This window comes from Monodelphis domestica, chromosome 6, assembly GCF_027887165.1.
Source record: "Monodelphis domestica isolate mMonDom1 chromosome 6, mMonDom1.pri, whole genome shotgun sequence".
NCBI classification, from domain to species: domain Eukaryota; kingdom Metazoa; phylum Chordata; class Mammalia; order Didelphimorphia; family Didelphidae; genus Monodelphis; species Monodelphis domestica.
Genome location: NC_077232.1, coordinates 231,086,092 through 231,112,860, shown reverse-complemented (window position 1 = coordinate 231,112,860; position 26,769 = coordinate 231,086,092). Strand labels below are relative to the sequence as shown.

Below are 26,769 nucleotides of genomic sequence, written 5' to 3'. Positions count from 1 at the left end.
TACTATTTGACAAAAACTGCTGAGAGAATTGGAAAACAGTATGGGGAAAATTAGACTTAGACCAAAATCTTATACCTTATACCAAGGCAAATGCCTTAAATATAAAGAGGGAAATAATAAACAAATTAGGTTAACATAGAATAGTATACCTGTCAGATTTAAGGTAAAGGAAGGAATTTAAGACTAAGCAGGAGGTAGAGAACACTACAAAATGTAAAATGAATAATTTTGATCATATTAAATTAAAAATTTCTGTACAAACAAAACCAATGCAACCAAAATTAGAAGAGAAGCAACAAATTGGGGAAAAATTTATAACAAAAACCTCTGACAAAGGTTTCATTTCTCAAATTTATAAGGAGCTAAATAAAAAAAAATCAAGCCATTCCCCAATTGACAAATGGTTGAGGCTGTTTTCAGATAAAGAAATCAACTATCAATAAGCACATGAAAAAGTGTTCTAAATCCTAGAGAAATGCAAATTAAAATAACTGAGGTAACACCTCACACATAGCAGATTGGCCTATATGACAGCAAAGGAAAGTGATAAATGTTGGAGGGCAGTGGCAAAATTAGGACATTTAATGCATTGCTGGTGGAGTTGTGAATTGTTCCAACCTTTCTGGAGGGCAATTTGGAACTCTGCCTAAAGGGTGCTAAAAGGCTGATCCAGCCATAGCACTGTTGGATTTATAGCCCAAAGAGATAATAAGAGAAAATGCTTGTACAAAAGTATTCATAGCTGTGCTCTTTGTGGTGGCAAAAAATTGGAAAATGAAGGGGCATCCCTCAATTGGAGAATGGCTGAACAAATAGTGGTATATGATAGTGATGGGATGCTATTGTGCTGTAAGGACTGATGATCTGGAGGATTTCTATATGAACTGGGAGAACCTCAATGAACTGATGCAGAGTGAAATGAACAGAACCAGAAGAACCTTGTACACAGAAAGTAAAACATTGTGGGAAAATCCCATGTAATTGACTTTGCTATTTTGTAATGGACATTGCTACTTGTAGCAATGCAACAAGTCAGAAAAACTTCTGGAGGACTTGTATAAAAGAATGCTATCCACATTGAGAGAAAGAACTATGGAAGTAGAAATGCAAAAGCAAAACATATGATATCATTTATTACATGTATACATGATTATGTGATTTGGGGACAGGTTTAAAAATTTGCTCCATAGGGGGCAGCTGGGTAGCTCAATGGATTGAGAGCCAGGCCTAGAGATGGGAGGTCCTAGGTTCAAATCTGGCCTCAGACCCTTCTCAGCTGTGTGACCCCGGGCAAGGCACTTGACCCCCATTGCCTAGCCCTTACCACTCTTCTGCCTTGGAGCCAATACACAGTATTGACTCCAAGATGGAAGTTAAGGGTTTAAAAAAAATTGCTCCATAGCAAAAATGAATAATATGGAAAATAGGTGTCAAGTGACAACATTTGTACAACCCAGTGGAATTGCTTCTTGTCTCTGGGATGGGGGAGGGAAGAGGGGAGGGAAATAAAATGAATGATGTAAAAACATGGGAAAATATTTTAAAATAAATTTTTTAAAATAGTAAAACAAATTTATGAACAGAAAGGACTAACAAACCTAAATGGTTTGAAAGAGACATTGAAGCTAAACTGTCCTGTGTTAAAAGTTGAAGATAAAGTTTGAAAGAACCAGAGAGTTTTAGAGCTGGAAGGGATCCTGGAAACTATATTGTCCAATGCATTCATTTTACCAATAAGGAAATTGAGGACCCCCAAGGACATTTCTAATTTGGAACAAGCTTTCCTTCTTGGGAAAGAGTCTGTCTTTGTTCTGCATTGGGAATTCTGACCACCTTAGAATACTAACATGAAGGAGCATGGTGTTACTGAAAATGATTGTGGGAAATAGTTTAGATTCATACTAAAATCTTTCTTTTAAACCCTTACCTTCTACCTCAGAATCAATACTGTGTATTGGCTCCAAGGCAGAAGAGTGGTAAGGGCTAGGCAATGGGGGTTAAGTGGCTTGCCCAGGGTCACACAGCTGGGAAGTGTCTGAGGCCAGTTTTTAACCTAGGACCTCCCATGTTTAGGCGTAGCTCTCAATCCACTGAGCTACCCAGCTGCCCCCCACACTATATAATCTTAATGGATTCTTCTTTTCTGGATCAGCCTAGAAAATTACCCCATTCCATTTAAAGTAAATAATAAGATGGCAGTCACATCTTGATCCACTTATCAGATGAAAATAAATCTTTATTATTCACTGGAAAGGAACAGGACTTATATACCTTCCTAAGTATGACAGGTTTCCATTCTGATTGGTTGAAGGTTTTGGTCACACCCTCTATGTCCTATATAAAACCAGAACCCAAGAGATTCAATCAAATGAAGAGGAAAAGAGTTCCAGGTTCTAATCTCTGTCTCATCTCCTTGGTCAGAGGAGGACCTTGTGAGCCTCAAACGTTCAGAAGGTTCCAGCAGTTTGGGGATTTCTCATTTTCTCATTGATATCCTGGCAACATCCATGGAACAGCTGGTAGCAATGTTTGCAGTGGAAGCCAAGAACAGATTGGATGCAGTCATAGTTCTAAAAAAAATAATACTAAAATGCTACAACATACTTAAGAGAAACATCGCAGCGACTCCAGCAAAAAGACTTCAGGATCTGGGAGCTATCCCTTTGTACATGTAATCTCTAAACTCAAGTCCACATTTCCCTACCTGGGGTTGCATTGTAGACTTTTGGGTGGAATGTTTTGTAAGAATTATACTTACTATAGCATTATAAAAATACTCTTTTATAAATGCTAATTAAACCTAGCTGACTAAATAATACCAACCAATAATTGAGGCGGCACACCAGTGAGAGTCTATGAGCATTAGAAAGTCACACAGAGTTCCTTGGGTATAACCTTGGAGCTCTGGGGGATGGGTGTCCACACTATGGAGACCCAACAAATTGGGATAGTAGCCTCATAATTATAACAGCATGGGGATTCTTTTGTTATGCCCTGATGGAAATTCTACTTTGGTCCCTTCAATGGCTAGTCCAAACTTTGTGTCCTCTCCTCTAGATCCCAAACTCACTCCTACAACCATTTGGGACAAATAAAAAGTGGACCAATTGATACCTCACCTCTCTTACTGAAAAAAAAAATGAGGGCATCTATTTGAGTTCCTTCATTTCCCCAACTCCCAACCCCTCGACATCTTCATCTGTCCTCTCCCATATCATGGTACATTGGAAAGAAAAAATGGATTCAGAGTCAAAAGTCCTAAGTTCAAATTTTAGACCCATACCAATACTTCTGTGACCTAAGTTGTTGTTGAGTCATTCCAATCATATCTGACTCTTCATGACTCCATTTGGGGTTTTCTTGGCAGAGATACAGCAATAGTTTGATATTGTCTTCTCTTGCTCATTTTACAGATAAGGGAACTGAGGCAAATGGGATGAAGTGACTTGCCCAGGATCACACAGCTAGTAATGTCTGAGGCTCAATTTAAACTCAGGTCTCCTAGACTCCAGCCCCTGCATTCTATCTGCTGCACCACAGAGTTGCCCCAATATGGTAAACCTCAGGAGCACAGAGCCCCTTTTGTTGTTCAGTCATTTCAGTTCTGTTCAATGCTTCATATCTTGGCACAGATATTGTAGTGTTTTGACATTTCCTTCCCCAGAGTAGAAAATTAAGCATAAAGGGTTAAGTTACTTGTCCAGAGTCACACAGCTAGTAAAGATCTTGGACTAGATTTGAATTAAGGAAGACAAGTCTTCCAGACTGACCACCTAGCTGCGCCTGTGACCTTGGACAACCCATTTAACTTATTGGGGCCTTTGTTTCCTCATCTGTAAAATGATAATCATATTAGATAATCTTTTAGCCCTTACTCTATACATCCTTGCTAAAAAATTTATTCCTTTACTACTTCACTTGAGGGGATTGATTTTGATGACCTTTTAGTTTTAACTCTATGATCCTGTATATTTTTTTTTTGATCCTGTATATTTTATGTTTGTCTCTGATTACATTTCAAGTTCCTTGCCTTTGATTCATAAAACCCCTTCCTTTCTTCATAGCATTTGAGTATTAAGTCTTAGATAAGTTCCTTCCTGACCCCTTCCTGCCCCCAGTTGTCAAAACTCTTCCTTTCCATCTGCCAGGTCAGAATTACTTTGTAATTTACTTTTGATAGGGTCTAGATCTGTGATTTTATTGAAAAAGGGATTTGTTTCCTGGCTGAAAAAATTTCCTCTATCAGTGCAGATCATCACCATCTCTGCAATTCCTAGTCTCCAAAATCTTCCTGGAGTATTAAAACATTAAATGACTTGTCCAGAGTCACCCAGCCAGTATGTATGTACACCAGAGGCAGAACCGGATCCCAGGTCTTGTTGGTTCTACCACACCTCACTACTTTCTGTTTCTTCACATGTTGTGTATTTGCTTATTTGTGTCCATGCTGCTTCTCTCCATAAAATGTAAACTTTCAAGGGACAAGGATCTCAATTTTTGTTTTTATAGTCCCAGTAGAGAGCACCACAGCTGACCTATGGTAGAGCCTTAATCAATGCTTCTTGAATGAATGGATAGATGGCAGACAACCTAAATATTTCTACATTTTTTAAATTTCCTACAGTACTTTTATAACTCATCTATGATACCAGCAGTCTAGAAGAGGGATAGGACTAGTGTTTGCCTAACATAGCTCCTTCCCATATACCCACAATATGGGGAAACTTTACCTAGAAGGAAACCAAGCTGCCCTTGGGGCCTGATTGGATTTGATGAAACTGTCTGGTCCTCTAAGAAGATAAGAAGTCCCATCCAGGTAAAATCTAGTCCCCTCCAACCTAGTGAATTTATTTCTTTTTCAAAAAATTAATTTATTTGTTTGTTGGTTACATTAAAATTCCCAGATGTCTCCCTCTATCCTTCTTCTTCCTGCACTAAAAAAAGCATAATCAGACAAAACAAAATAAAACTATATGTAAATATAGAACTATGTCTTTCATGTTTCTCTTTATCAGTTCTTTCTCTGGAAATGGGCATCCACAACTTATTCTTCACACAGTAATACTGTAGCTATATATAATATTCTCTTGGTTCTACTAATTTTGCTTCATTATTTCATGTAAGTATTTTTATGTTGTATTTAAACAACCAACCTGCTCACCATTTCCTATGACATAGTAGTATTTATTCCATCATAATCATATATCATGACTTGTTTAGCCATTCCCCAGTTAGTGGACATCCCTTCAATTTCCACTTCTTTGCCACAACAAAAGAGTTGCTATAAACATTTTAGAACACATAGGTTCTTTTCCTTTTTTCTTGATCACTTTGGAAACAGACTCAATGCCGGGTTTAAGAATATACACAATTTTCTAACTGTTTAGGCATAGTTCCTGACTTCTCTCCAAAATGGTTATATCAGTTCATAGTTCCACCAACCAACTTGGTGAATTTCTGAAGTCCAAATGAGTCACCTTACTTTGCCCTATTGACAAGATCTGGTTCCAGGGGGAAGCTGGGTGACTCAGTGGATTGAGAGTCAGGCCTAGAGATGGGAGGTCCTAGGTTCAAATCTGTCCTCAGACACTTCCCAGCTGTGTGACCCTGGGCAAGTCACTTAATCCCCATTGCCTAGCCCCTACCTCTCTTCTGCCTTGGAGCCAATACTCAGTATTAACTCCAAGATGGAAGGTAAGGGTTAAAAAAAAAATCTGGTTCCATTCAGAGATGGGGGAGAGGAACAAGTGTTATTTTATACTTACATATCCTTGCAGGGTTGGAGCAAAGTAAACCTCCATCTATAAAACACACAATAATTTGCAAGTACCTGGTTTTTCCACAACATCCATCCTAAACTAAAAGTATGCTGGTGTTAGAATCATTCTAATAACAGAGGGGGATCTCCTATACCAGTGTAGGTTGGCACATTCCCTGCAGCTTCTAGTCTTGGAGAATTATCAGGGGGTCCTGAGAATTAAAGTGACTTGACCTGCATCACACTGAGTATGTCAGAGATTGGACTTGAACTCGGGTCTACAAATTCCAAATTTGGCTCTTATACCACATCAATACAATTGTGCAAATAAGAGGCGGCATGAGCATGGTAAATTTAATGAACAAAAAAATTAAGGAAGTTAAAGGAGAGTTAGAAAAAAATGAACTTACAAAATACTGAAGATGTGTTCCTTCCAAAAAGAGTGCTGAAATCTGGCCTCAGACACTTTCTACCTCTGGGATCATGAGCAAGTCACTTAACCTTCATTGCCCAGCCCTTACTGTTCTTTTGCCTTGGAACCAATACACAGATTGGCTCTAAGATGGAAGGTAAGGGTTTAAAAAAAGGAAAAGAAAAAAAGACTCTGCTTTACAGAATAATATACTTTGGGATGTTTTTGAATTTTGTTGCTGTTCCTATAAAAAGCTTAAAGCCTGTGAATAAATATAACCCTGCTGAACTACTTGAAAGAAAATACCCATAGAATCCAGAAGAAGTTGAGATGATTTAACAGAGTAGGAGGCTTTGATAACAGTTCCTGAAAAGAATCTTGAAAGTGCTAAGAATCCTGTTGGATGAAAACATTTTATATAAAATTTCAGACTTTATACAGACCCCAGAGAAGGACTCGGGAAAATACTAAAGACTTACATGGATTGATCTGGGGGAGAAGGGAAAGGGGAGAGATGAAGTGGAAGTAAATGGTCCTAATTTACTTAAATTGTCAAAAGATCACCCAGTTGGAGAGAAGACTTTGAGACTGAACCAGAAGATTTTAATGTGGTTTTCAGATGGAATTTACAATCTGTTAATCTGACACATTTAATGATAAACATAATTGGTATACTGCAGAATTAAGTAGGTTTAAATGATAAACAGTTCACAAACATTGATTCTGTGAGTGTAAGTTTTATGTAGCCAAAGAGAGCACTTCTAAGATCCCTTGTGCGGTGGGGAAGGGAAGAGAGTCAGACTGGCCAGACCAAGGAGCAATACTGGTCCCTGTCTTTTTGCTTCTAGTTCTTAGAAGGCAAACTTTCAACAAGCAGATGAAGAAATGCTCTAAATAACAAATAATAAGAGAAATGAAAATTAAAAAAGAAAGGTTCCAACTTACACCCTTCACACTGGATCTTTGACAATGTACCCCAGCATTGTTTCTTCCCATTTAGGGAGGCACTGAGGCTATTTTCAACACTGAGATGAGAAGCAGACTGAACAATGTGAATTAAGAAGTTGAACAACTGAGTGGTAAGGTGTAACAGATTGTGTGGCCTGAGCCCCAGGCACTGCAGCTGTCTTTAATTTCAGCCAGAATAGAACAGTGTGGAGCTCAAAGGAGATGGCTGCTCTAGGGGTGGCTGTCAGCTTTCTATCAGGGAAAAAAGATGAGGGTGTGAAGCATGGTATCTTCTTTCCCCTATGCCCTATGACTGAATGAGACAGAAGATATTTAACAGGATTATAGATTTAGAGCTGGACAGCTCCTTCAAAACCATCAAGTCTAATTCCCTCATCTTACAAATGAAGAAACTGAGGCAGAGGTAAAATGACTTGCCCAGGGTCACATGACTAGTGGCTAAGAATTTGAATCTAGATCTTCCTGACTCCAAGTCTGCCTACTATGCCACATTGTTTCCACTTAATCTATTCTGTAAAGTTACTGTTCTAATTTATAGTTATAGAAGGTTGAATTTTTCCCAGATAGGTAAAATTTGATCAGTCTTTTGCTATTGATCTGTATATTACCTCATTTGCAAACAAGTGCGGTTACAAAGAAGAGAGGAGAGAGAGAGAGAGAGAGAGAGAGAAGAGAGGGAGAGAGAGAGAGAGAGAGAGAGAGAGAGAGAGAGAGAGAGAGAGAGAGAGAGAGAGAGAGAGAGAGAGAGAGAACCACTGAATGGATGGAGATACAAAATTAAAGAACTGAATAAATAAGTAAATAAAAAGATAAAGGTTTGATCTTGGGTCCATAGTGCCAGGATTTTCTTTTTCTTTGGTCTGAGGGTTAGTCCAAATGAAACAGAATGTTATGGCTTGGGGTGTTATTAATAATTCTTATAAGTTCCCCAATATCAGAGAAATATTAAGTCTCATGAATCCAGACCTGCAACCATCCGAATGAGCCACAAATAATCAGATTTAAGTTGTGGAAAGAGATTTGACTTAAAAAGAAGGGGAAAAAAACCAGTGGCTCCCTTCAGAAGCAATTAGCTTCAATCAATTTCCCTCCTCTTCCAAACAGTTTAAAAGATGCCCAAGTGTGAATCTTGCTTCATACTAATGGTGATTGTATCACCCTAGGCAAATCGCTTGACTTCAACCTCAGTTATATTACCAGTAAAGTGGGGATAATAATGGAACTTACCTTACAAAGTTGCTGTAAGATAGAGAGATAGTCCACTTGGAGCAGAGAGCAGTCTCTGACAGAGACAGCTGCAGAGAGAGTGGGGGAGGAGTAAGAAGAAAAAATTGAAGATTCCAGAAGAGAATGAGAAGTTGAGAAGTGCAACGGACCACTTCACTTCACACTCCTTCCAGACTGTCTCTCTGGAGATCAACTCTGTTCCTGAACCCCTGGATACCTCTCAATCAACTCCAAATCACTATAATCAAAAATCATCAGGGGACACTGTGGACTGGAACATTGAAGGAAGCTGTCCACAGAGATCCCTTTCAAGGATCTCTCTCCCTTTTTGTTCCTGGACTCCTGTATTCAAAGCCAGTTAGCTTAGGAGTAGGGATCAACTTGCAGCAGGCAAGAAGAGGGATCAAGGCTGGGAAAGCCTTGAACCCCTAAACTTTGGAAGGTCAATTTGTGAGAGGGGACAAGTGTAGGGCCTCCTGTAACCCCCATTTCCCCTACTTGATACTTCTTACCACTAATTTATCTGTTATTCTAGATTTAGGTCTGGGTCAGTTTCAAGCAATAATAAAGGGGGATGAAGATTTGGGGAGGTCCAAAAGGGAGGTTAACCTCTGGATCCCAGTGATCCAAATTGCCAGACCCAAGGAATAGACATCTCTCCTTGGCTGTGGAGTAGCCCCAAGGTCCTGAAGGAAACTGGAAGTTAGTGTGCCTGAGGAAACCAGAGGCAGAAGAATTCATTGTGCCTCTCAAAAGGGGGGCATTGTGTCCTCTTACAATCTCTTCACCCTCTCAACCCCTTTCCCTCTCTCCCTCCATTTTCCTTATTCCCCTGTGCCCCTACTGTGTGAATGTAATAACATGTCAAATGCTCTGCCCACCTTAAAGTCTCTATAAATGCTAGATTTTATCTGGAGACATAAGGAACCTCTGAAGGTTTTTGGGAAATGGGGAATGCTGTCTTCAGACCTATGCTTTAAGAAAATGACTTCAGCAGCTGGATGGAGGCCAGATCAAAGAGGAGAAGAATGAAACCTAGAAGGCTACTGCAGTAATATAGGTAAGCAACCGAGAGGGTCCAATCAAGGGGAGTGGCCAGAGGAACAGGGAGAAAATTGGCTTCAATCATTCCAGAAACCACGGGAAAGGGATATCTGAAGCCCTGACAAATGTTTTTGAAGCCTTAAAGGAGAATGTAGCCAGTCAGAGGCAGGATTTTTCAGAAATCTTATGGAATACGTGCAATAAAGAGTCATTGACTAAGGACTGAGTTATGAAGGGGCTTGTGATCACACAAGGGAAAGGTATCCAGAGATGGCTCAGGAAAAGAAGGATTCCAGAATTAATCATTTCTCCTAGGAACCACATTTCCTTAATGAATCTTTCTCCCTCCCCACCTACCTTCCTACCCACCCTGCATTCAGAAGTCCACTGTTGAATTAAGAAAATAAATACATAAGTGGAACTTTTTAATCAGTTGTATACATTCAATGAGAATTACAGCACAAGGGGGTGGCTAGGAGACTCAGTGGCTAGGCCAAGTATAGAGATGGACACTTCCTAGCTGTGTGACCCTGAGCAAGTCACTTAACCCCATTCCCTAGCTCTTACCTCTCTTCTGCATTGGAATCAGTAATAAGTACTGATTCTAAGAAAGAAGGCAAATATTTTTAAAAATAATTCTATCACATAAGGACTTAGAGACATTAGCCTCTCAAGAATGTCTTTTGTTAGTATTTTTGTCCCTGCTCTATGGCATAGTAGAAAGAAAGTTGAACATGGACCCATATGATAATAGAATTCCAGACTTCAAGCTGGGAGGGACCTTAGAGGCTATCTGTTCCAACTCCCTGATTTTATAGATGAGTAAACTGAGGCCTATAGAGGGTAAATTATGAACCCATGAACACACAGTTAAGAACAGATCCAAGTTTTGAATTCAGATCCTTTAGGTCTAAATGCAGTATTCTTTCTCCCACCTCTCAAAGCAGGAAATGAGTTGGAATCTTGGTTTTTGCCATTTACTATCTATGAAACCATAGATAAATCATTTAATCTCATGGAGCCACAGTTTCCACATCTGTAAAATGAAGAATATGGTGTCATTGTTCATTTTCCTTTTTTTAAATCCCTACTTTTGGTCTTAGTAACAATTCTAAGGCAAAAGGACAAGGTTTAAGCAACAGAGGTTAAATGATTTGCCCAGGGTCACATAGCTAGGCAGAGTCCAAGGTCAGATTTGAAACCAGAACCTTCCAACACCAAACCTGGCTCTCTATCCACTGTGATGTCCACTAACTGCCCCTTATCCTTCCTTTTCAAAGAGGGCCAGTGACATCACAGAGGCAGAGTTGCACAAAGTCATCTGAATCTAGTGGCAAGACTCAGGACAACTCACAATGGCCCAGGATGCAGTGGATGACCTTGGCTACCCTTAATGTCTGACCAAGCTCTAGGCACTCCACAGCACCTGCTTCAGCTGCCTTCAGGGACCTTGGAACAAATCATTCTCATATGCTTGGGCTAAGCATCCCCTTAACTCATCAACAGGTTTAAGACCTCCCAATTACCCTCAACCTAGCTTAATTGGTCTGTTGAGATGGTTTTATTGGGGTGTAGCTACTACACATGCTATGAGTGAAAGGTGGACCCCAAAGAAAGATGAGAAGCTTCAAAAAGGCTCTACAAGCTCTCCCCCCAGAGGATCCAGTCCTCCCTAAACACCTCATATACACCCAAAATAGGGGATACAATTCTAGCATCACATACTCAAATTTAAAAATAAATTTTTACATAAAAAAATACTTTCCCCATTACCTTACTCCACCGTCTTACTTGCCCTACCTTATGTGTGTTCCTCAAGAATAAATAGCTGTTTCTATAGCTCAAGTGCCTGCTCTTAATATTTAAGGAGAGGGACCTGAAGCTCTGGGGAGGAAAACTATATTCCTCCCCAAGGAAGAAGAAGCAGTTCAGTTCTGGATTTATTTCAACCCAGTCTCTCAAGAAATTACAGTCTGTGACTCTGAAGACAACTAGTGTGGGTTTTACTAGGGAAAGAGAGAGGAGGAACAATCTATCCTCCCTCTCCAACTTTTAGCTCCATTCCATCTCTACCACCTTCTAGTCCTGAATTGAGTGGTGGGGGACTCCATTTCTCCCCCTCCATTACAGTTCGAATCCTGCCTCTGCACATACACTTATGTGACCATGAGTAATTTAATTAATCTCTTAATGCCTCAAGGAACTATCTAAGATTATGAATAGCCAATATGCAACAGACTGAGGGAGTTCCATACTAAGAAACTCAGTACCAAATAGCTATGAAAAACACTTGTTCAGAGCAAGAAAATGAAAAAAAAATAAATTTTAGTATAAAATTTTAAATAAATAAAAATCCTACTTTCCACAGTTGTGAGCAAAGCATACTCTGAGCCTTGCCATGCTATATAAATGTGAATTTTTATTATTTGGAATACTTTGGCCTATTGCCCTCCTTGTTTTTTCCCCCTCTGCTCTCAACCCACAGTTTCTTCCCCTGAAAACTCATTTGGGCTAAATCTATTTATCTGAATTTAAAAGGAAACTAACTCTCAAGTGACAAATTAAGCAAAAACTTCATTTCTTAGTATTCCCTTATAGAAGACAAACAGAAGAAGTAGAGAAATGGGGAAGGAGGGACCATAATTTAGGGGGTCACTGTCAGCCCAAAATGTAAGCAATAATGAGGCCAGAACTCGGGAAAACAATATCTTCATCTGTGATATGATGTTGACCATGGTGGGTAGGGGCACTTCCAGCTAAATCATGTTAGAAGTCTTGCTTCTGGGGGCAGTTAGATGGATAGTCAGTGGATAGTGAGCCAGGTGTGGATGTTCAAATCTAGCCTCAAACATTTCCTAGATAGGTGACCTTAAGCAAGTCACTTATAAACCCAGCCCTTACTCCTCTTGCCTTTGAATTATTGCAGAGTATTGATTCTTAAATAGAAGGCAAAGGTGTTTTTTTTTAAAGTTTTGCTTCTCTCTCTGTCTGTTTCATTCCTGATTCCTCATCCCCACCCCAGGACCCCCTTCTGTGTCTTTCTAGAACTATTTTGCAGAGCTGCATTCAGCAAGGGCTATGTATTCAAGCAAGATGCCAAGAGCACAAGGTTGAGCTCCTGCCAGAAGTCTCTTAACTAGACTTAAGGAACAGGTTCCAGCTGCTCTGAGCCAAAGAGCAGTTCAAAAAAGGTGAGGAAAGGGTCTGGGAATGTAGAGATCAGCTATTCGCTTCTCTGGTTTAATCAAGAATTATTCCCAGGGGAAAAACAAAGCCATATGGTGAAAAAATTCCAGCATTTCCAGATGTTTCTTTTTTTTTAATTAAGTAAATAAATATTTCATAGATGCTCTTTTTTACGTTAGTCTCGTTTCCCAAACTCTGCCTCTTCCCCAGTAGAGCCTCTTTCTCGAGTTAAGGGAATGCCGAGAAGAACACATTGGATAAGTCTGATGATGTATATCTCACTTTACCAATAGCTTCACCAGACTCAAATATTTCAGAACATAAATTCACAAGTAGAATAAGTAAGAACAACTTTTCCTTTTAGATTCTTTTGGTTGAGCAGTCTCCCCAAACCAACCAACTCTGCCTTTTTCCTTCTATATGCATCAGTCTGTCTAATATTAGATTCTGAAAGCAAAGAAATATGATTTGGGACTCTTCCAACGAATGACAGAGGAAACATGATACAGTGGAAAGAGCATGAACCCTGAAATCAGAAGACCAGGGCTGAAATCCCTCCTAGGACATTTACCACCACATAAACTCTCTGTGACTCAGTTTCCCGCTCTGGAAGATGAGGGATTTGGATGAGTGTCCTCTGAGCTGAATGAATATAGGTCCTCGATCACACTAAAATTTGTTATACTTTGAAGTCTGGAAATACAATTATATTGGGACATGCTTGACCTAAGTATTAATTTACTCTAGATCATTGATTTAGAGGAGGAAGAGACCTTTGAACTTATCTACTTTACATATGGGAAAACCAAATCTGAAAGAAGTGAAGTGACTAGCAAAGGAGTGACAACTTGCAAGGGTCTGAGGCAAGATTCAAACCTAGGTCTTCTTGATTCCAAGACCTCTACAGGATACAAAACTGCCTTTTTTTAATTTGTTGAGTCAGAGTTTCTGAAAAAAGGATTTTTCTTTATCCTAGTATAGGTCAGCTGGGCATCCTGAATACTAGTTTACAATTAAGGATGATCTATAAGTATATGATAAGTGTCTAAAAATAACCCCTGACATTAATCAAAGCTGTTGGACAATAAAGTACCTACCAATCGATTTGTGGTGGCCTAGGCCCGATCCTGTCTGGCCAGAGAAGCATGGCTTAGATTTCAATGCCAATACCACAAGAGCTGCTTATTGAGCTAAATTGGTTTTAGAGCTCTTTTTTCTAAGCTATTGAGTCACAGAATCATAAATCTAGAAGGAGTTTTAGATCTCATAAACTCCAGCCCTCTCATTTAACAGTAAAAAAAAAAAAGCAAAACCCAAAGAATTTAGGAAATTTGCCCAAAATGTCATTTATATTTCAACCAATTCAGTTGCTTCCCACTTTGTACAAAGTCACAATCTCTCAAATATTCCATTTCTTCACTTATAAAATGATGGTGCTGATTAGAATATATCTAAGGTCCTTTAAAGTTCAAAACTATGGACTTTAGCATGCCATTCCCTGCTATTCTCCACTATCTCCTAAAGTCTGACTAGAGAAAATGAGTATTGAACTATATTATTAATTAATACCATTTCTAGACAAAATCATTTCCCCCTTAACCTCTCAGACTGAACAGCCTGCTTCCAACCTGAAGATAATTCCAGCCCCTAAGATATCAAACTGGACTGAGTCTTTTGATAAGATCTTGGAAGGATTAAAGGCAGGACTGGTCAGCTATGATGAACTCTGACCTATTTGAAAGTAAGGTGGGTCAGCCATGTTTTCCTTATTTAGGCAAAGACCTACCTCCTCTGTGATGAAATAATGAGGAAGGAGCTGAGGTCTCTATGTCCACCTCCTTATTAACTATTCACCAATTAGAGATGTCTTGGAATGTACAAGGGAGAAACTGAATAATGAGTGTCCAAATTACATCTAGAGAGCTTTGTGAAGGAACTTCCTGGTCTTTGATCATTGAGATAATCACTAATCTATTAATTTATTGGTTATATGCTAGCCTAATCAATAAATCCATATTCTTACCCCAAAACAAGTCTCTTGAATTGTTTAGTCTTCACATATCCAAGGACATGTTTGTGGCTCCTGTAACACATCACATACTTTGTCCTCATCTTCTCCTTTTGCTTTTAATATTTACCAACATCAAGGTCTTTTCATATGAGTCCTATCTTCTCTTTATGTCCCAAAGTATTTAAGCGTCAGCTTCAGTATTTGACTTCTAGTGAAGAGTCTGAATTAATTGGCTTTTTTAAAAGTATTGACTGATTTGATCTCCTTGCTGTTCAAGGGACACTCAAAAGTCTTCTCTAGCACCACAATCTGACAGAGTCAATTCTGCCGCATTCAGTTTTCCTTGTAGTCCTACTCACACAGCCATACATTACAATTGGAAAATCCGTAGCCTTGGCTATATGGATCATGATCAACAGGGTGATGTCTCGACTTTTTAGTATGCTCTCCAGAACTACCATAACTTTCCTTCCATGGAGCAAGTATCTTTTAACTGACTGAAGTTGGTATCTGCAGTCATCTTTGAGCCCCAAAATATAAAATCTAACACAACTTCTATTTCTTCTCCCTCTATTTGCCAGGAAAGGATGGGACCAGATGCCATGATCTTAGCTTTTTAAACTAAGCTTCAAATCAACTTTTATACATTATCTTGATCACTGTATATAGTACAGAGATTCCCTGTTCTAAGCACTAGGAAAAACTCAAAAGTTAAATAAGAGATAGCCCCTGAATTCATTGGGGCTCCCAATCTAATAAGGGATTAGCATAGACTAAAGATTTCCATGAGATCCATTGGGTAGTTTGGGGAATTTACAACCAACACTACTAATGTGGTTCTAGAATCATAGATCGAGCTAGAAGGGACCTCAAAAACCCCTTAGCCCAATGCACTCATTTTATAGATGAGGAAATTGAGGTCCTAGGATATTAAGTGACTCACTCAAGATTGGTAAGCATCAGAGGCAGGATGTGAACACCCCTGACACCTGATGATTCTTTCTATCATATCACACTAATTCCTACACGGAGACTCACGATTTTAAAATTTTGATCATATTATTGAGAAGCATTAAGGAACAGAAGGGCAAAAAAAAAAAGCACACTTTCCCTGACATAAAGGAAAAGGTCAAGAAAAAGAGTTGATGAACTTTCTATCTAATTAGAAAAATAGTAAAAAAACCAAACAAACAATCTTTCTAATTTATTTTGCATACAGTATGGGTACATTAATAGTTATCTACATATTGTTGTAGTTACTATGTACAATGTTCTCCTGGTTCTGCTAACTTCATTTTGTATCATTTCAAATAAGTCTTTCTAGATTTTGTTTATGATCGTCTTGTTTGCCATTTCTTATGGCACAGCAGCGTTCCATTACAAGCATATACCACAACTTGTTCAGCCGTTCTTCAATTGATGGACATCCCTCCAGTTGCTAGTTGTCACCACAAAAAAGAGCTGCTACAAATATTTTAGAATATATAATTTCTTTTCCTTTTCCCTTAATTGCCTTAGAAAACAAACATAATAGTGTTATATATATAACTCAAAAGTTATGCAATTTTATAACTCTTTGAGCATAATTCCAGATTGCTCTCCAAAATGACTGTATCAGTTCATAGTTCCACCAACAATGTATTAGTGTCCCCATTTTTCCACATCCCCTCCAACATCTGTCATTTTGCCTTTTTATCATTTTTGCTAATCTGATAGATGTGAGATGATATTCTTTATTTTATTTCCTTCATGAATTTTTGTCTAATGTAAATAATATTTGTCTTGTTTCACAATATTACATACAGGAAAATATGTATTATATGATAATATATGTACAACCTATATGCAAACCTGACTTCTTGGGAAGGAGGAAGGGTTGAAAAGAAAGGGAAATTTTTAAAAATTTATTAGTTTCTTGTTGAATAGATGAGTATTTAATATAAATCTAAAATTTATTTAGAATATTTTCCATAGTTACATGGTTCATAATTCCTCCACATTCCCTCCCCGCTCTGGGAGATGACAAGCAGTTCTACTGGGTTATACACATATCATTGTTCAAAACCTATTTCCATGTTATTCATATTTGCGGTAGAGTGATCCTTTAACATCAAAACCCTAATCATATCCCTATCAAACTATGTGTTCCCATCATATGATTTTCTTCTGCATTTCTGTTCCCACAGTTCTTTCTCTAGATGTGGATAGCATTCTTCTAAGTTCTTCTGGATTGTCCTGGGTCATTGCATTGCTGCTAGTAGAAAAGTCTATTACATTCAATTGTGCCATAATGTATCAGTCTCTGTATACAATGTTCTCCTGGTTCTGCTCCTTTTGCTCTGCATCAATTTCTGGAGGTCTTTCCAGTTTACATGGAATTCCTCCAGTTCATTATTCCTTTCTACACAATAATATTCCATCACCATCAGATACCACAATTTGTTCAGCCATTCCCAAATCGATGGATACCCTCTCATTTTTCAACTTTCTGCCACCACAAAGAGTGTGGCTATAAATATTTTTGTACAAGTCTTTTTCCTTATTATCTCTTTGGAGTACAAACCCAGCAATGGTATGGCTGTGACAGAGGCTGGCACTAGGGGAAAGGTGCCAGGCTGAAGAGTGTGTGGATCTGATCTCCTCATCAGGGGAGGGACCCTAGGAGATTGGCATCTTGAGGAAGAAAAAGTTCCCTTCTGAAGAGCAGTTGGTTTCTCAATTTGGAGAAGCTGGAGAGAGAAGATTAAACAAGACTTTCTCCTAAGGGTTACCCACTTTTTCCTGCTTGTGACTGAAAATCCTTACCCCCCCCCCCCAACACTTCCCAATTGAAGAGACTCAGTGAAGAGAAACCTGAGAAAAGGCATTTTGAATCTCTGTCAGACTTTACCTCAGCTCCTGTTGCCAAGGGGCCAAACCCAGGGTCAGTCAACCTGACTTTCTCTCAGGGGGCTTAGGCTGCCAAGGCCTGAATTCCCTCCAAACTGGAGGAGAGAGGGAAAGGGTTTTAGCTAGAGAAAGGGACTCCTTTCCCCCACTATCCTCTCACATTCTTTCTCTGCCAGTTATTCCTTTGTATTACCCTGATTGAGTTAATTGACATTAAAGTAGTTATCTTTTCCCCAAGCTGTGAATCAAGTGTGAATGAACAGATCAAAGGGAGAGACATGTTCCTAAAAAGAAACCCTTTGGTCTCTAGTAGTGGGGGTGGGGGGAGAGGGACAAGAGCAAATCTGGGAGAGCAGCCATAGCTAAGGAGGGAAGGCAGAAAGGGGAAAATCTTCAAACCCCCTCTCTTCTCTCTGAGCCAACCCTACATACACATCAGCTATCCTCTCCTAGATCCTGTTCCCTTTGCCATCCCCAAACTTTTTCTCCATTACAGGCTGGGTCAAAGGGTAGGCAATATTTTAAAGCCCTTTGTGCATAATTCCAAATTGCCCTCCAGAATGGTTAGATCAATTCACAACTCCACCAGCAATGCATTAGTGTCCCAATTTTGCCACACCCCCTTCAACATTTATCACTTTCCTTTGCTGCCATATTGGCCAGTCTAATAGGTGTAAGGTGGTGCCTCAGCGTTATTTTAATTTGCATTTCTCTAATCAGGAGGGATGTAGAACACTGTTTCATGTGCTTATTGATAGTTTTGATCTCATTGTGTGAAAACTGCTTATTCATGTCCCTTGACCATTTGTTGATAGGAGAATGGCTTGATTTTTTGGTAGAATTGACTTAGTTCCTTATATATTTGGGAGATTAAACCTTTGTCAGAGAGTTTTATTATAAAAATGTTCTCCTACTTTGTTGCTTTCCTTCTAATTTTGGTTGCATTGGTTTTGTTTGTATAAAAACTTTTTAATATTTGATGTAATCAAAGTCATTCATTTTACATTTTGTAATGTTCTCTATCTCTTGCTTGGTCTTAAATTCCTTCTTTTCCCACAGATCTGACAAATATACTATTCTATGTTCACCTAATTTATTCATGATTTTATTCTTTATATTTAAGTCCTTTACCCATTTTGAATTTACCTTGGCATAGGATGTAAGATGTTGATCTAAACCTAATTTTTCCCATACTGTTTCCCAATTTTCCCAGCAGTTTTTGTCAAATGGTGAGTTTTTGTCCCAAAAGCTGGGGTTTTAGGGTTTATCAAACACTAGCTTGCTGAGGTAATTTACCCCTAGTTCATTTCATTGATCCACCCTTCTGTCTCTTAACCAGTACCATTTTTTTTTGTGAACAGATCAGTTTTGAAAAGAAAAAGGGTTAATGACAAACATCTAAAAAAGTGAAAGAAAAGAACATTGATGAATCATTTAAAAATATAAATAGGGGGAGGCACAGGTAGGTGGCTCAGTGGATAGAAATGTAGGCCTGGAGGCAGGAATATCTGGGTTCAAATCTTGCCTCAGACATTTCCTAGCTGTGGGACTCTGGGCAAGTCACTTAACCCCCATTGTTTAGCCCCTACCACTCTTTTGCCTTTCAACCGATACTTAATGTTGATTCTAAGACAGAAGGTAAGGGTTTAAAATAAAACAGTAAAGTTTAAAAAAGTGGCAACTGATGTAGAATAAAGTGAGCAGAACTAGAACAACTGATATAATAATAATAATATAATATAATAATAAAGAAAAACAGCTTTGAAAAACTGAAGAACTTTAAGCAAGGCAGTAATTTACCATATATTCTGAGGATCAATGATGAAACATGTTCCCACCTCCTGGCTCAGAGTCCAGATTAAGACACACATTTTTTGGATATAGCCAATGTGGGAATTTGTTTTACTCACATGTGCATATTTATTAAAGTGATTTTGTTTTCCTTTTCTCTTTTCATTTGGAGAAAGGGAATAGGAGGGACAGAAAATGGATTTTTGTTCAATGCAAAAATCAAATTTCATTTTATTTCTTAAAACTTATATATTGTCTTAAAATTGATACTAAATATATAAATAAATAAATAAAGGCAGAAGAGCAGTAAGACCAAGGCAATTGGGGTTAAGTGATTTGCCCAGGGTCAAACCATTAGGAAGTGTACAAGGCTAAATTTGAACTCAGACATCCCATTTCTAGGAGATGCTACAATCAAATTTTATTTTAAAAAAAGAAAGGTTTTGTTTTTTCATTTTTAAAAAAGCAAACTTCCTTCTAGTTGTCTAGTTGACACTGAACATGGACTGAATTGACTTAGGGTATAATAAATTCCTCATGATTCTAAGTCTTCACGTAGAGGATTATGAATACTTATCGGGTATATTGTAGAAGGGATTCGTGTTCAAGTGCAGGTTGGACTGGGTGGTCTCAGGTGTAATTTATCAGCTTAGCTAAGTGCTAGGCACTGGGATGGGGTGCTTAGAATACACAGGAGCATAAAACAGGGGCTGCCCTCAAGATTTTTTCATCCAATGAATCCCTTCTCTCTCTGGATCTTTAAGATTAGAGCTTCATATTAACCTGGAGTCTCTTCTTGGGACCCTGGAATCTTTGAGTATAGAGTTACTCAGGGTAGTCTTGGGGCTTTGGGGAATCACAGAGATGGACGGAAAGAAAAAGCCAAGTGGCTGCTGGCACTGGCCCAAGGGCAGTATGTGAGCCATGGATACACCTGAAGAGATTTTTTTTCAAGCCTCTAAGAATGTTTGCAAATGGCCTTGTAGGACTATTCTTATCAGTGGGTAACTCATTTATCCTTCCTGCACCTCAGCTGTTTCATTTAAAATGGTAATAATAGGTGCAGCTAGGTGGCACAGTGGATAGAGCTCCTGGAGAGTTCAAATCTGGCCTCAGACTCTTTCTAGTTACTTATCCCCATTTGCCTACCTTACCCCCTTCTGTCATGGAGCTGTTATAAGAACAGAAAATACGGGTTAAAAAATAATAAAATAGTAATAATATAACCCATCCTTCTTGCCTGGCAAGTTTGTTGCTAAGGTCAAATGGGATGTGAAAACTATTTCAAAAATCTTTAGCTTTGCAGTCTGTTTCTTTTAGATCTTCAAAAGAAAAGTCCTTTTTTTCATTATGGGACAACTATGGAGGAAAGCAGACTTTCAGAATCAGCTTTTTGGGTAATCAGTAAAGATTGGTTTCTCCCATGGACATCTGAGTATCTAAAATTCCTTTATATGAATAATGTGCTCTTTTTTCGGATGATAAGCTCTTGGAGAAGAGTAATACATTTTTACAACATGCAGAAACTAGTTATGAGATTGCCAGTAGAAAACGAATTATAATCATTGAGAGAATTGATGTGAGGACACCATTAAGACCAAGATATTTTCTTTAGTGTCTAGTCAGAGAATAAGGTAAGGGCACTGTGATACAATGGAAAGAAGGCTCAGATTGAGAATCCAGATATCTGGTTCTGATCTGGCTTAGCTACCAACTAGTTGGGTGACTCTGGACAAATCATATACCCTCTCTAGGATCTCTTAGATTCTGAATTTGAAGAATGTTGATAATATCATCCCTAAGTATCTCACAATGCTTTGAGAAGGATATTTATAAAAGTCTCAAAAAAGATCCATTTTTTAAATGAAGAAGTTACCAAAGAATTAATTATCCTCAAGTGAGTTGCCCCCATCTCCTTTCCCAACATACCCATTGGCAGGCTGCTACTGCTCCCTTCATGATTTTAGAGGTAATGTTAAAGGACTGGAGTTTCCTGTAGATTTGAGCACTAATCCCCACCAATTTGATCTCTAATGATTATCAGCCAGGGGGCTCAATGAACTTTTAGCAATAGTATGTATTGGGATGGTACAGAAGGAACCACTATACAAAACATTCCACCTGAAGTCTGGCTCACATTCTCCACAAAAGCACATAGGTAGGACCTATAGGGGAAATGAATGGACACAGACTGAAAGGTACAGAGTATGGCCAAATTCTAACCTCACTACTCCTGGATAGAGAAAGTCCTTTCCTAAGTATGCAGATGACATTCTTCTCTACAACAATAAATCGGGCTCCCTGAAGTTGCTACTTTACTTTAGTGACTCTCTTGGTATCAGTATGTGCCTCTGTTTATCTGTTTGTATTTGTCCTTGGTGTGTCTTCTACATGCATGGTCTCCTACTGGCCCAGTTTTTCTGATGGCACTGGAGAATGAGGTGGAGAGGGAGAAGGAGAAGGAGAAAGAGGAGGAGAGGGAGAGAAAGGGACAGGTAAAGGGGAAAAAACAAAAAAGGAAGAGAGAAGAGAGAAGGGGAGATGGGGAAAGGAGAGGGAGAAAGGAGAGACAGACACAGAGAGGAAGAGGGAAGAAGATAGAGAAGAGGAAGAGAAAGAAAGAAAGAAAATGAAAAAGGGGAGGAGAGAGAAGAGGAAAAGAGAAAAGGAAAGAGAAGGGGTAAGGAGATGAAGAAAGGAAGAGAGAGGAGGAAAGAAAGACAGATGATAGACAAAGACAGAGAGGGAGAGGGAAGAAGAGAAAGAAAGAAAGAAAGAAAGAAAGAAAGAAAGAAAGAAAGAAAGAAAGAAAGAAAGAAAGAAAGAAAGAAAGAAAGAAAGAAAGAAAGAAAGAAAGAAAGAAAGAAAGAAAGAAAGAAAGAAAGAAAGAAAGAAAGAAAGAAAGAAAGAAAGAAAGAAGGAAGGAAGGAAGGAAGGAAGGAAAGAAAGAAAGAAAGAAAGAAAGAAAGAAAGAAAGAAAGAAAGAAAGAAAGAAAGAAAGAAAGAAAGAAAGAAAGAAAGAAAGAAAGAAAGAAAGAAAGAAAGAAAGAAAGAAAGAAAGAAAGAAAGAAAGAGGTAGAGCCAAAGAAGAAAAGTTTAGAATTAGGGAAGGCAATCAAAATGCCAGGGAGTCCACAAATGACAATCATAACTTTGAACGTGAATGGGATGAACTCACCCATAAAACGTAGACGAATAGCAGAATGGATTAGAATCCAAAACCCTACCATATGTTGTCTTCAAGAAACACACATGAGGCGGGTTGACACCCACAAGGTCAGAATTAAAGGATGGAGTAAGACCTTCTGGGCCTCAACTGATAGAAAGAAGGCAGGAGTGGTAATCATGATATCTGATAAAGCCAATGCAAAAATAGACCTGATCAAAAGGGATAGGGAAGGTAATTATATTTTGTTAAAAGGGACTCTAGACAACGAGGAAATATCATTAATCAACATGTATGCACCAAATAATATAGCACCCAAATTTCTAATGGAGAAACTAGGAGAATTGAAGGAAGAAATAGACAATAAAACCATACTAGTGGGAGACTTAAACCAACCATTATCAAATTTAGATAAATCAAATCAAAAAATAAATAAGAAAGAGGTAAAAGAAGTGAATGAAATCTTAGAAAAATTAGAATTAATAGACATATGGAGAAAAATAAATAGGGATAAAAAGGAATACACCTTCTTCTCAGCACCACATGGCACATTCACAAAAATTGACCATACATTAGGTCACAGAAACATAGCACACAAATGCAAAAAAGCAGAAATAATCAATGCAGCCTTCTCAGATCACAAGGCAATAAAAATAATGATTAGTAATGGTACATGGAAAACCAAATATAAAACCAATTGGAAATTAAACAATATGATACTCCAAAACCGTTTAGTTAAAGAAGAAATCATAGAAACAATTAATAATTTCATCAAGGAAAATGACAATGGCGAAACATCCTTTCAAACCTTTTGGGATGCAGCCAAAGCGGTAATCAGAGGCAAATTCATATCCCTGAAAGCTTATATTAACAAACAAGGGAGAGCAGAGATCAATCAATTGGAAATGCAATTGAAAAAACTCAAAAGCGATCAAATTAAAAACCCCCAGCAGAAAACCAAATTAGAAATCCTAAAAATTAAGGGAGAAATTAATAAAATCGAAAGTGATAGAACTATTGATTTAATAAATAAGACAAGAAGCTGGTACTTTGAAAAAACAAACAAAATAGACAAAGTACTGGTCAATCTAATTAAAAAAAGGAAGGAAGAAAAGCAAATTCACAGCATTAAAGATGAAAAGGGGGACAGCACCTCCAATGAGGAGGAAATTAAGGCAATCATTAGAAATTACTTTGCCCAATTATATGGCAATAAATACACCAATTTAGGAGAAATGGATGAATATATACAAAAATACAAACTGCCTAGACTAACAGAAGAGGAAATAGAATTCTTAAATAATCCCATATCAGAAATTGAAATCCATCAAGCCATCAAAGAACTTCCTAAGAAAAAATCCCCAGGGCCTGATGGATTCACCTGTGAATTCTATCAAACATTCAGAGAACAGTTAATCCCAATACTATACAAACTATTTGACATAATAAGCAAAGAGGGAGTTCTACCAAACTCCTTTTATGACACAAACATGGTACTGATTCCAAAACCAGGCAGGTCAAAAACAGAGAAAGAAAACTATAGGCCAATCTCCCTAATGAATATAGATGCAAAAATCTTAAATAGGATACTAGCAAAAAGACTCCAGCAAGTGATCAGAAGGATCATTCACCATGATCAAGTAGGATTTATACCAGGGATGCAGGGCTGGTTCAACATTAGGAAAACCATCCACATAATTGACCACATCAACAAGCAAACTAGCAAGAACCACATGATTATCTCAATAGATGCAGAAAAAGCCTTTGATAAAATACAACACCCATTCCTATTAAAAACACTAGAAAGCATAGGAATAGAAGGGTCATTCCTAAAAATAATAAACAGTATATATCTAAAACCAACAGCTAATATCATCTGCAATGGGGATAAACTAGATGCATTCCCAATAAGATCAGGAGTGAAACAAGGATGCCCATTATCACCTCTACTATTTGACATTGTACTAGAAACACTAGCAGTAGCAATTAGAGAAGATAAAGGAATTGAAGGCATCAAAATAGGCAAGGAGGAGACTAAGTTATCACTCTTTGCGGATGACATGATGGTCTACTTAAAGAATCCTAGAGATTCAACCAAAAAGCTAATTGAAATAATCAACAACTTTAGCAAAGTTGCAGGATACAAAATAAACCCACATAAATCATTAGCTTTTCTATATATCTCCAACACAGCTCAGCAGCAAGAACTAGAAAGAGAAATCCCATTCAAAATCACCTTAGACAAAATAAAATACCTAGGAATCTATCTCCCAAGACAAACACAGGAACTATATGAACACAACTACAAAACACTCGCCACACAACTAAAACTAGACTTGAACAAATGGAAAAACATTAACTGCTCATGGATAGGACGAGCCAATATAATAAAAATGACCATCCTACCCAAACTTATTTATCTATTTAGTGCCATACCCATTGATCTCCCAAAATACTTCTTCACTGATTTAAAAAAACCATAACAAAGTTCATTTGGAAGAACAAAAGGTCAAGGATATCCAGGGAAATAATGAAAAAAAAACACATATGATGGGGGCCTTGCAGTCCCTGACCTAAAACTATATTACAAAGCAGCAGTCATCAAAACAATTTGGTACTGGCTAAGAAACAGAAAGGAAGATCAGTGGAATAGACTGGGGGAAAGCGACCTCAGCAAGACAGTATACGATAAACCCAAAGATCCCAGCTTTTGGGACAAAAATCCACTATTCGATAAAAACTGCTGGGAAAATTGGAAGACAGTGTGGGAGAGACTAGGAATAGATCAATACCTCACACCCTACACCAAGATAAATTCAAAATGGGTGAGTGACTTAAACATAAAGAAGGAAACCATAAGTAAATTGGGTAAACACAGAATAGTATACATGTCAGACCTTTGGGAGGGGAAAGGCTTTAAAACCAAGCAAGATATAGAAAGAATCACAAAATGTAAAATAAATAATTTTGACTACAAAAAAAGAAAGAAAGAAAGAAAGAAAGAAAGAAAGAAAGAAAGAAAGAAAGAAAGAAAGAAAGAAAGAAAGAAAGAAAGAAAGAAAGAAAAAGAAAGAAAGAAAGGGAAAGAAAGAAAAAAAGGAAGGAAGGAAGGAAGGAAGGAAGGAAGGAAGGAAGCACTGCTTTTAATGACCCTAAGCTTCTTCCTGAAACAAAGATCTATATTTTAACAATAATATTCCTCCAGTGATGCCATATGTGTGGGAGTAATTATATGACAGTCAAGAGGAAGCATAATACTAAAGAAAGAGCTCTGATTCTAGAGTCAGATGACCTAGGTTCAAATCCAGTTTCTGTCACTTTATACCTATTATTGTGGGCACAATACTTAACTGCTTTACTACCTTGGTACTTAACTAATACTACTTGAACACATCATTTAACTACTTTGGACCTCAATCTTATCATCTGTAAAATTATTGAACTGTTAGATAGCCTCAGATCCCTTCCAGCTGCAGATTTATGATTTTATAATCCAAAGACATTGAGTATAATCCAAAGAGTAATGGAGGTGTGCATGTTAATGGATAGACTGCCACTTTTCACTAATGAAATATTACATAAGAGAAGTGTAAAAGCCTCAGAGAGATACAGGGTTAGAGAAAAGGATGTTCATGTAGCCAGAAAGAGGGATAATTTTGAGTGGTACACCAATGGTACCCATACAGTCTCCAGAAATTAGAAGGCAGCCATACAATAGATTGAGTTGGATCCCAATGACTGGCTTATAGGAGGTCATCATGGACAAGAGTCACAAAGGACAAGCATGGATAGATGGATGGGCTGTGATTTGCATCAGGAGAGAGAAAATACACCTTGATGAAATGATAGACCCATGAAAGCCCAGAAGACTTCCTTATATGGGATTGGCTTTGAAATTATTGCATGCTCCCACTCTATAGCCAATGTGACAAACTGGCCAGCTTTAGCCCTGTTTCATTAATAACAATGAAGTACGTTATATGGGGAGTCTAGCATGGTAAGTTGGTCTATTCACTGATTTAATGGAGCATCGTGCTCTCCCCTCACTCCTGCAAAAAATCTAGATTTGAATCAGAAAATTGCTTTTTTTTTTTAATGGAAATGCTGTCATTCTGCCAGCAGCCCAGGAAAATTATTTATTTTTGTTTCTTGGCTCCAAACCACTCACCAGTTCTTGATCTGGGGAGAATTTTTTTCTTCTTTATTGTGGTCAGAAGCATTACATTTTGCATCTTTCTTTATCTGTCATGGTGGCAGGTCATACTAGTAAACCACATAGCCATGGCTTGGATCTAAGACCTTTAAATCCAAATTCA

The 26,769-nt window shown here is 38.1% G+C and overlaps 2 long non-coding RNA genes across 2 annotated transcripts; one reads left to right on the top strand and one right to left on the bottom strand.

The window, feature by feature from the left end:
• Nucleotides 1–2,217: 2,217 nt before the first annotated feature.
• LOC130455090 (uncharacterized) lies at nt 2,218–8,615 on the bottom strand. Its single transcript, XR_008912970.1, has 3 exons — nt 8,367–8,615; nt 5,766–5,801; nt 2,218–2,570 (listed from the first exon to the last, which is right to left on the bottom strand). It is a non-coding gene; the product is annotated as an uncharacterized LOC130455090 (long non-coding RNA).
• Nucleotides 8,453–18,829, top strand: LOC103095162 (uncharacterized). The gene is made up of 3 exons (XR_468584.3): nt 8,453–9,426; nt 12,433–12,601; nt 13,026–18,829. It is a non-coding gene; the product is annotated as an uncharacterized LOC103095162 (long non-coding RNA).
• The last annotated feature ends 7,940 nt before the right edge of the window (nt 18,830–26,769 follow it).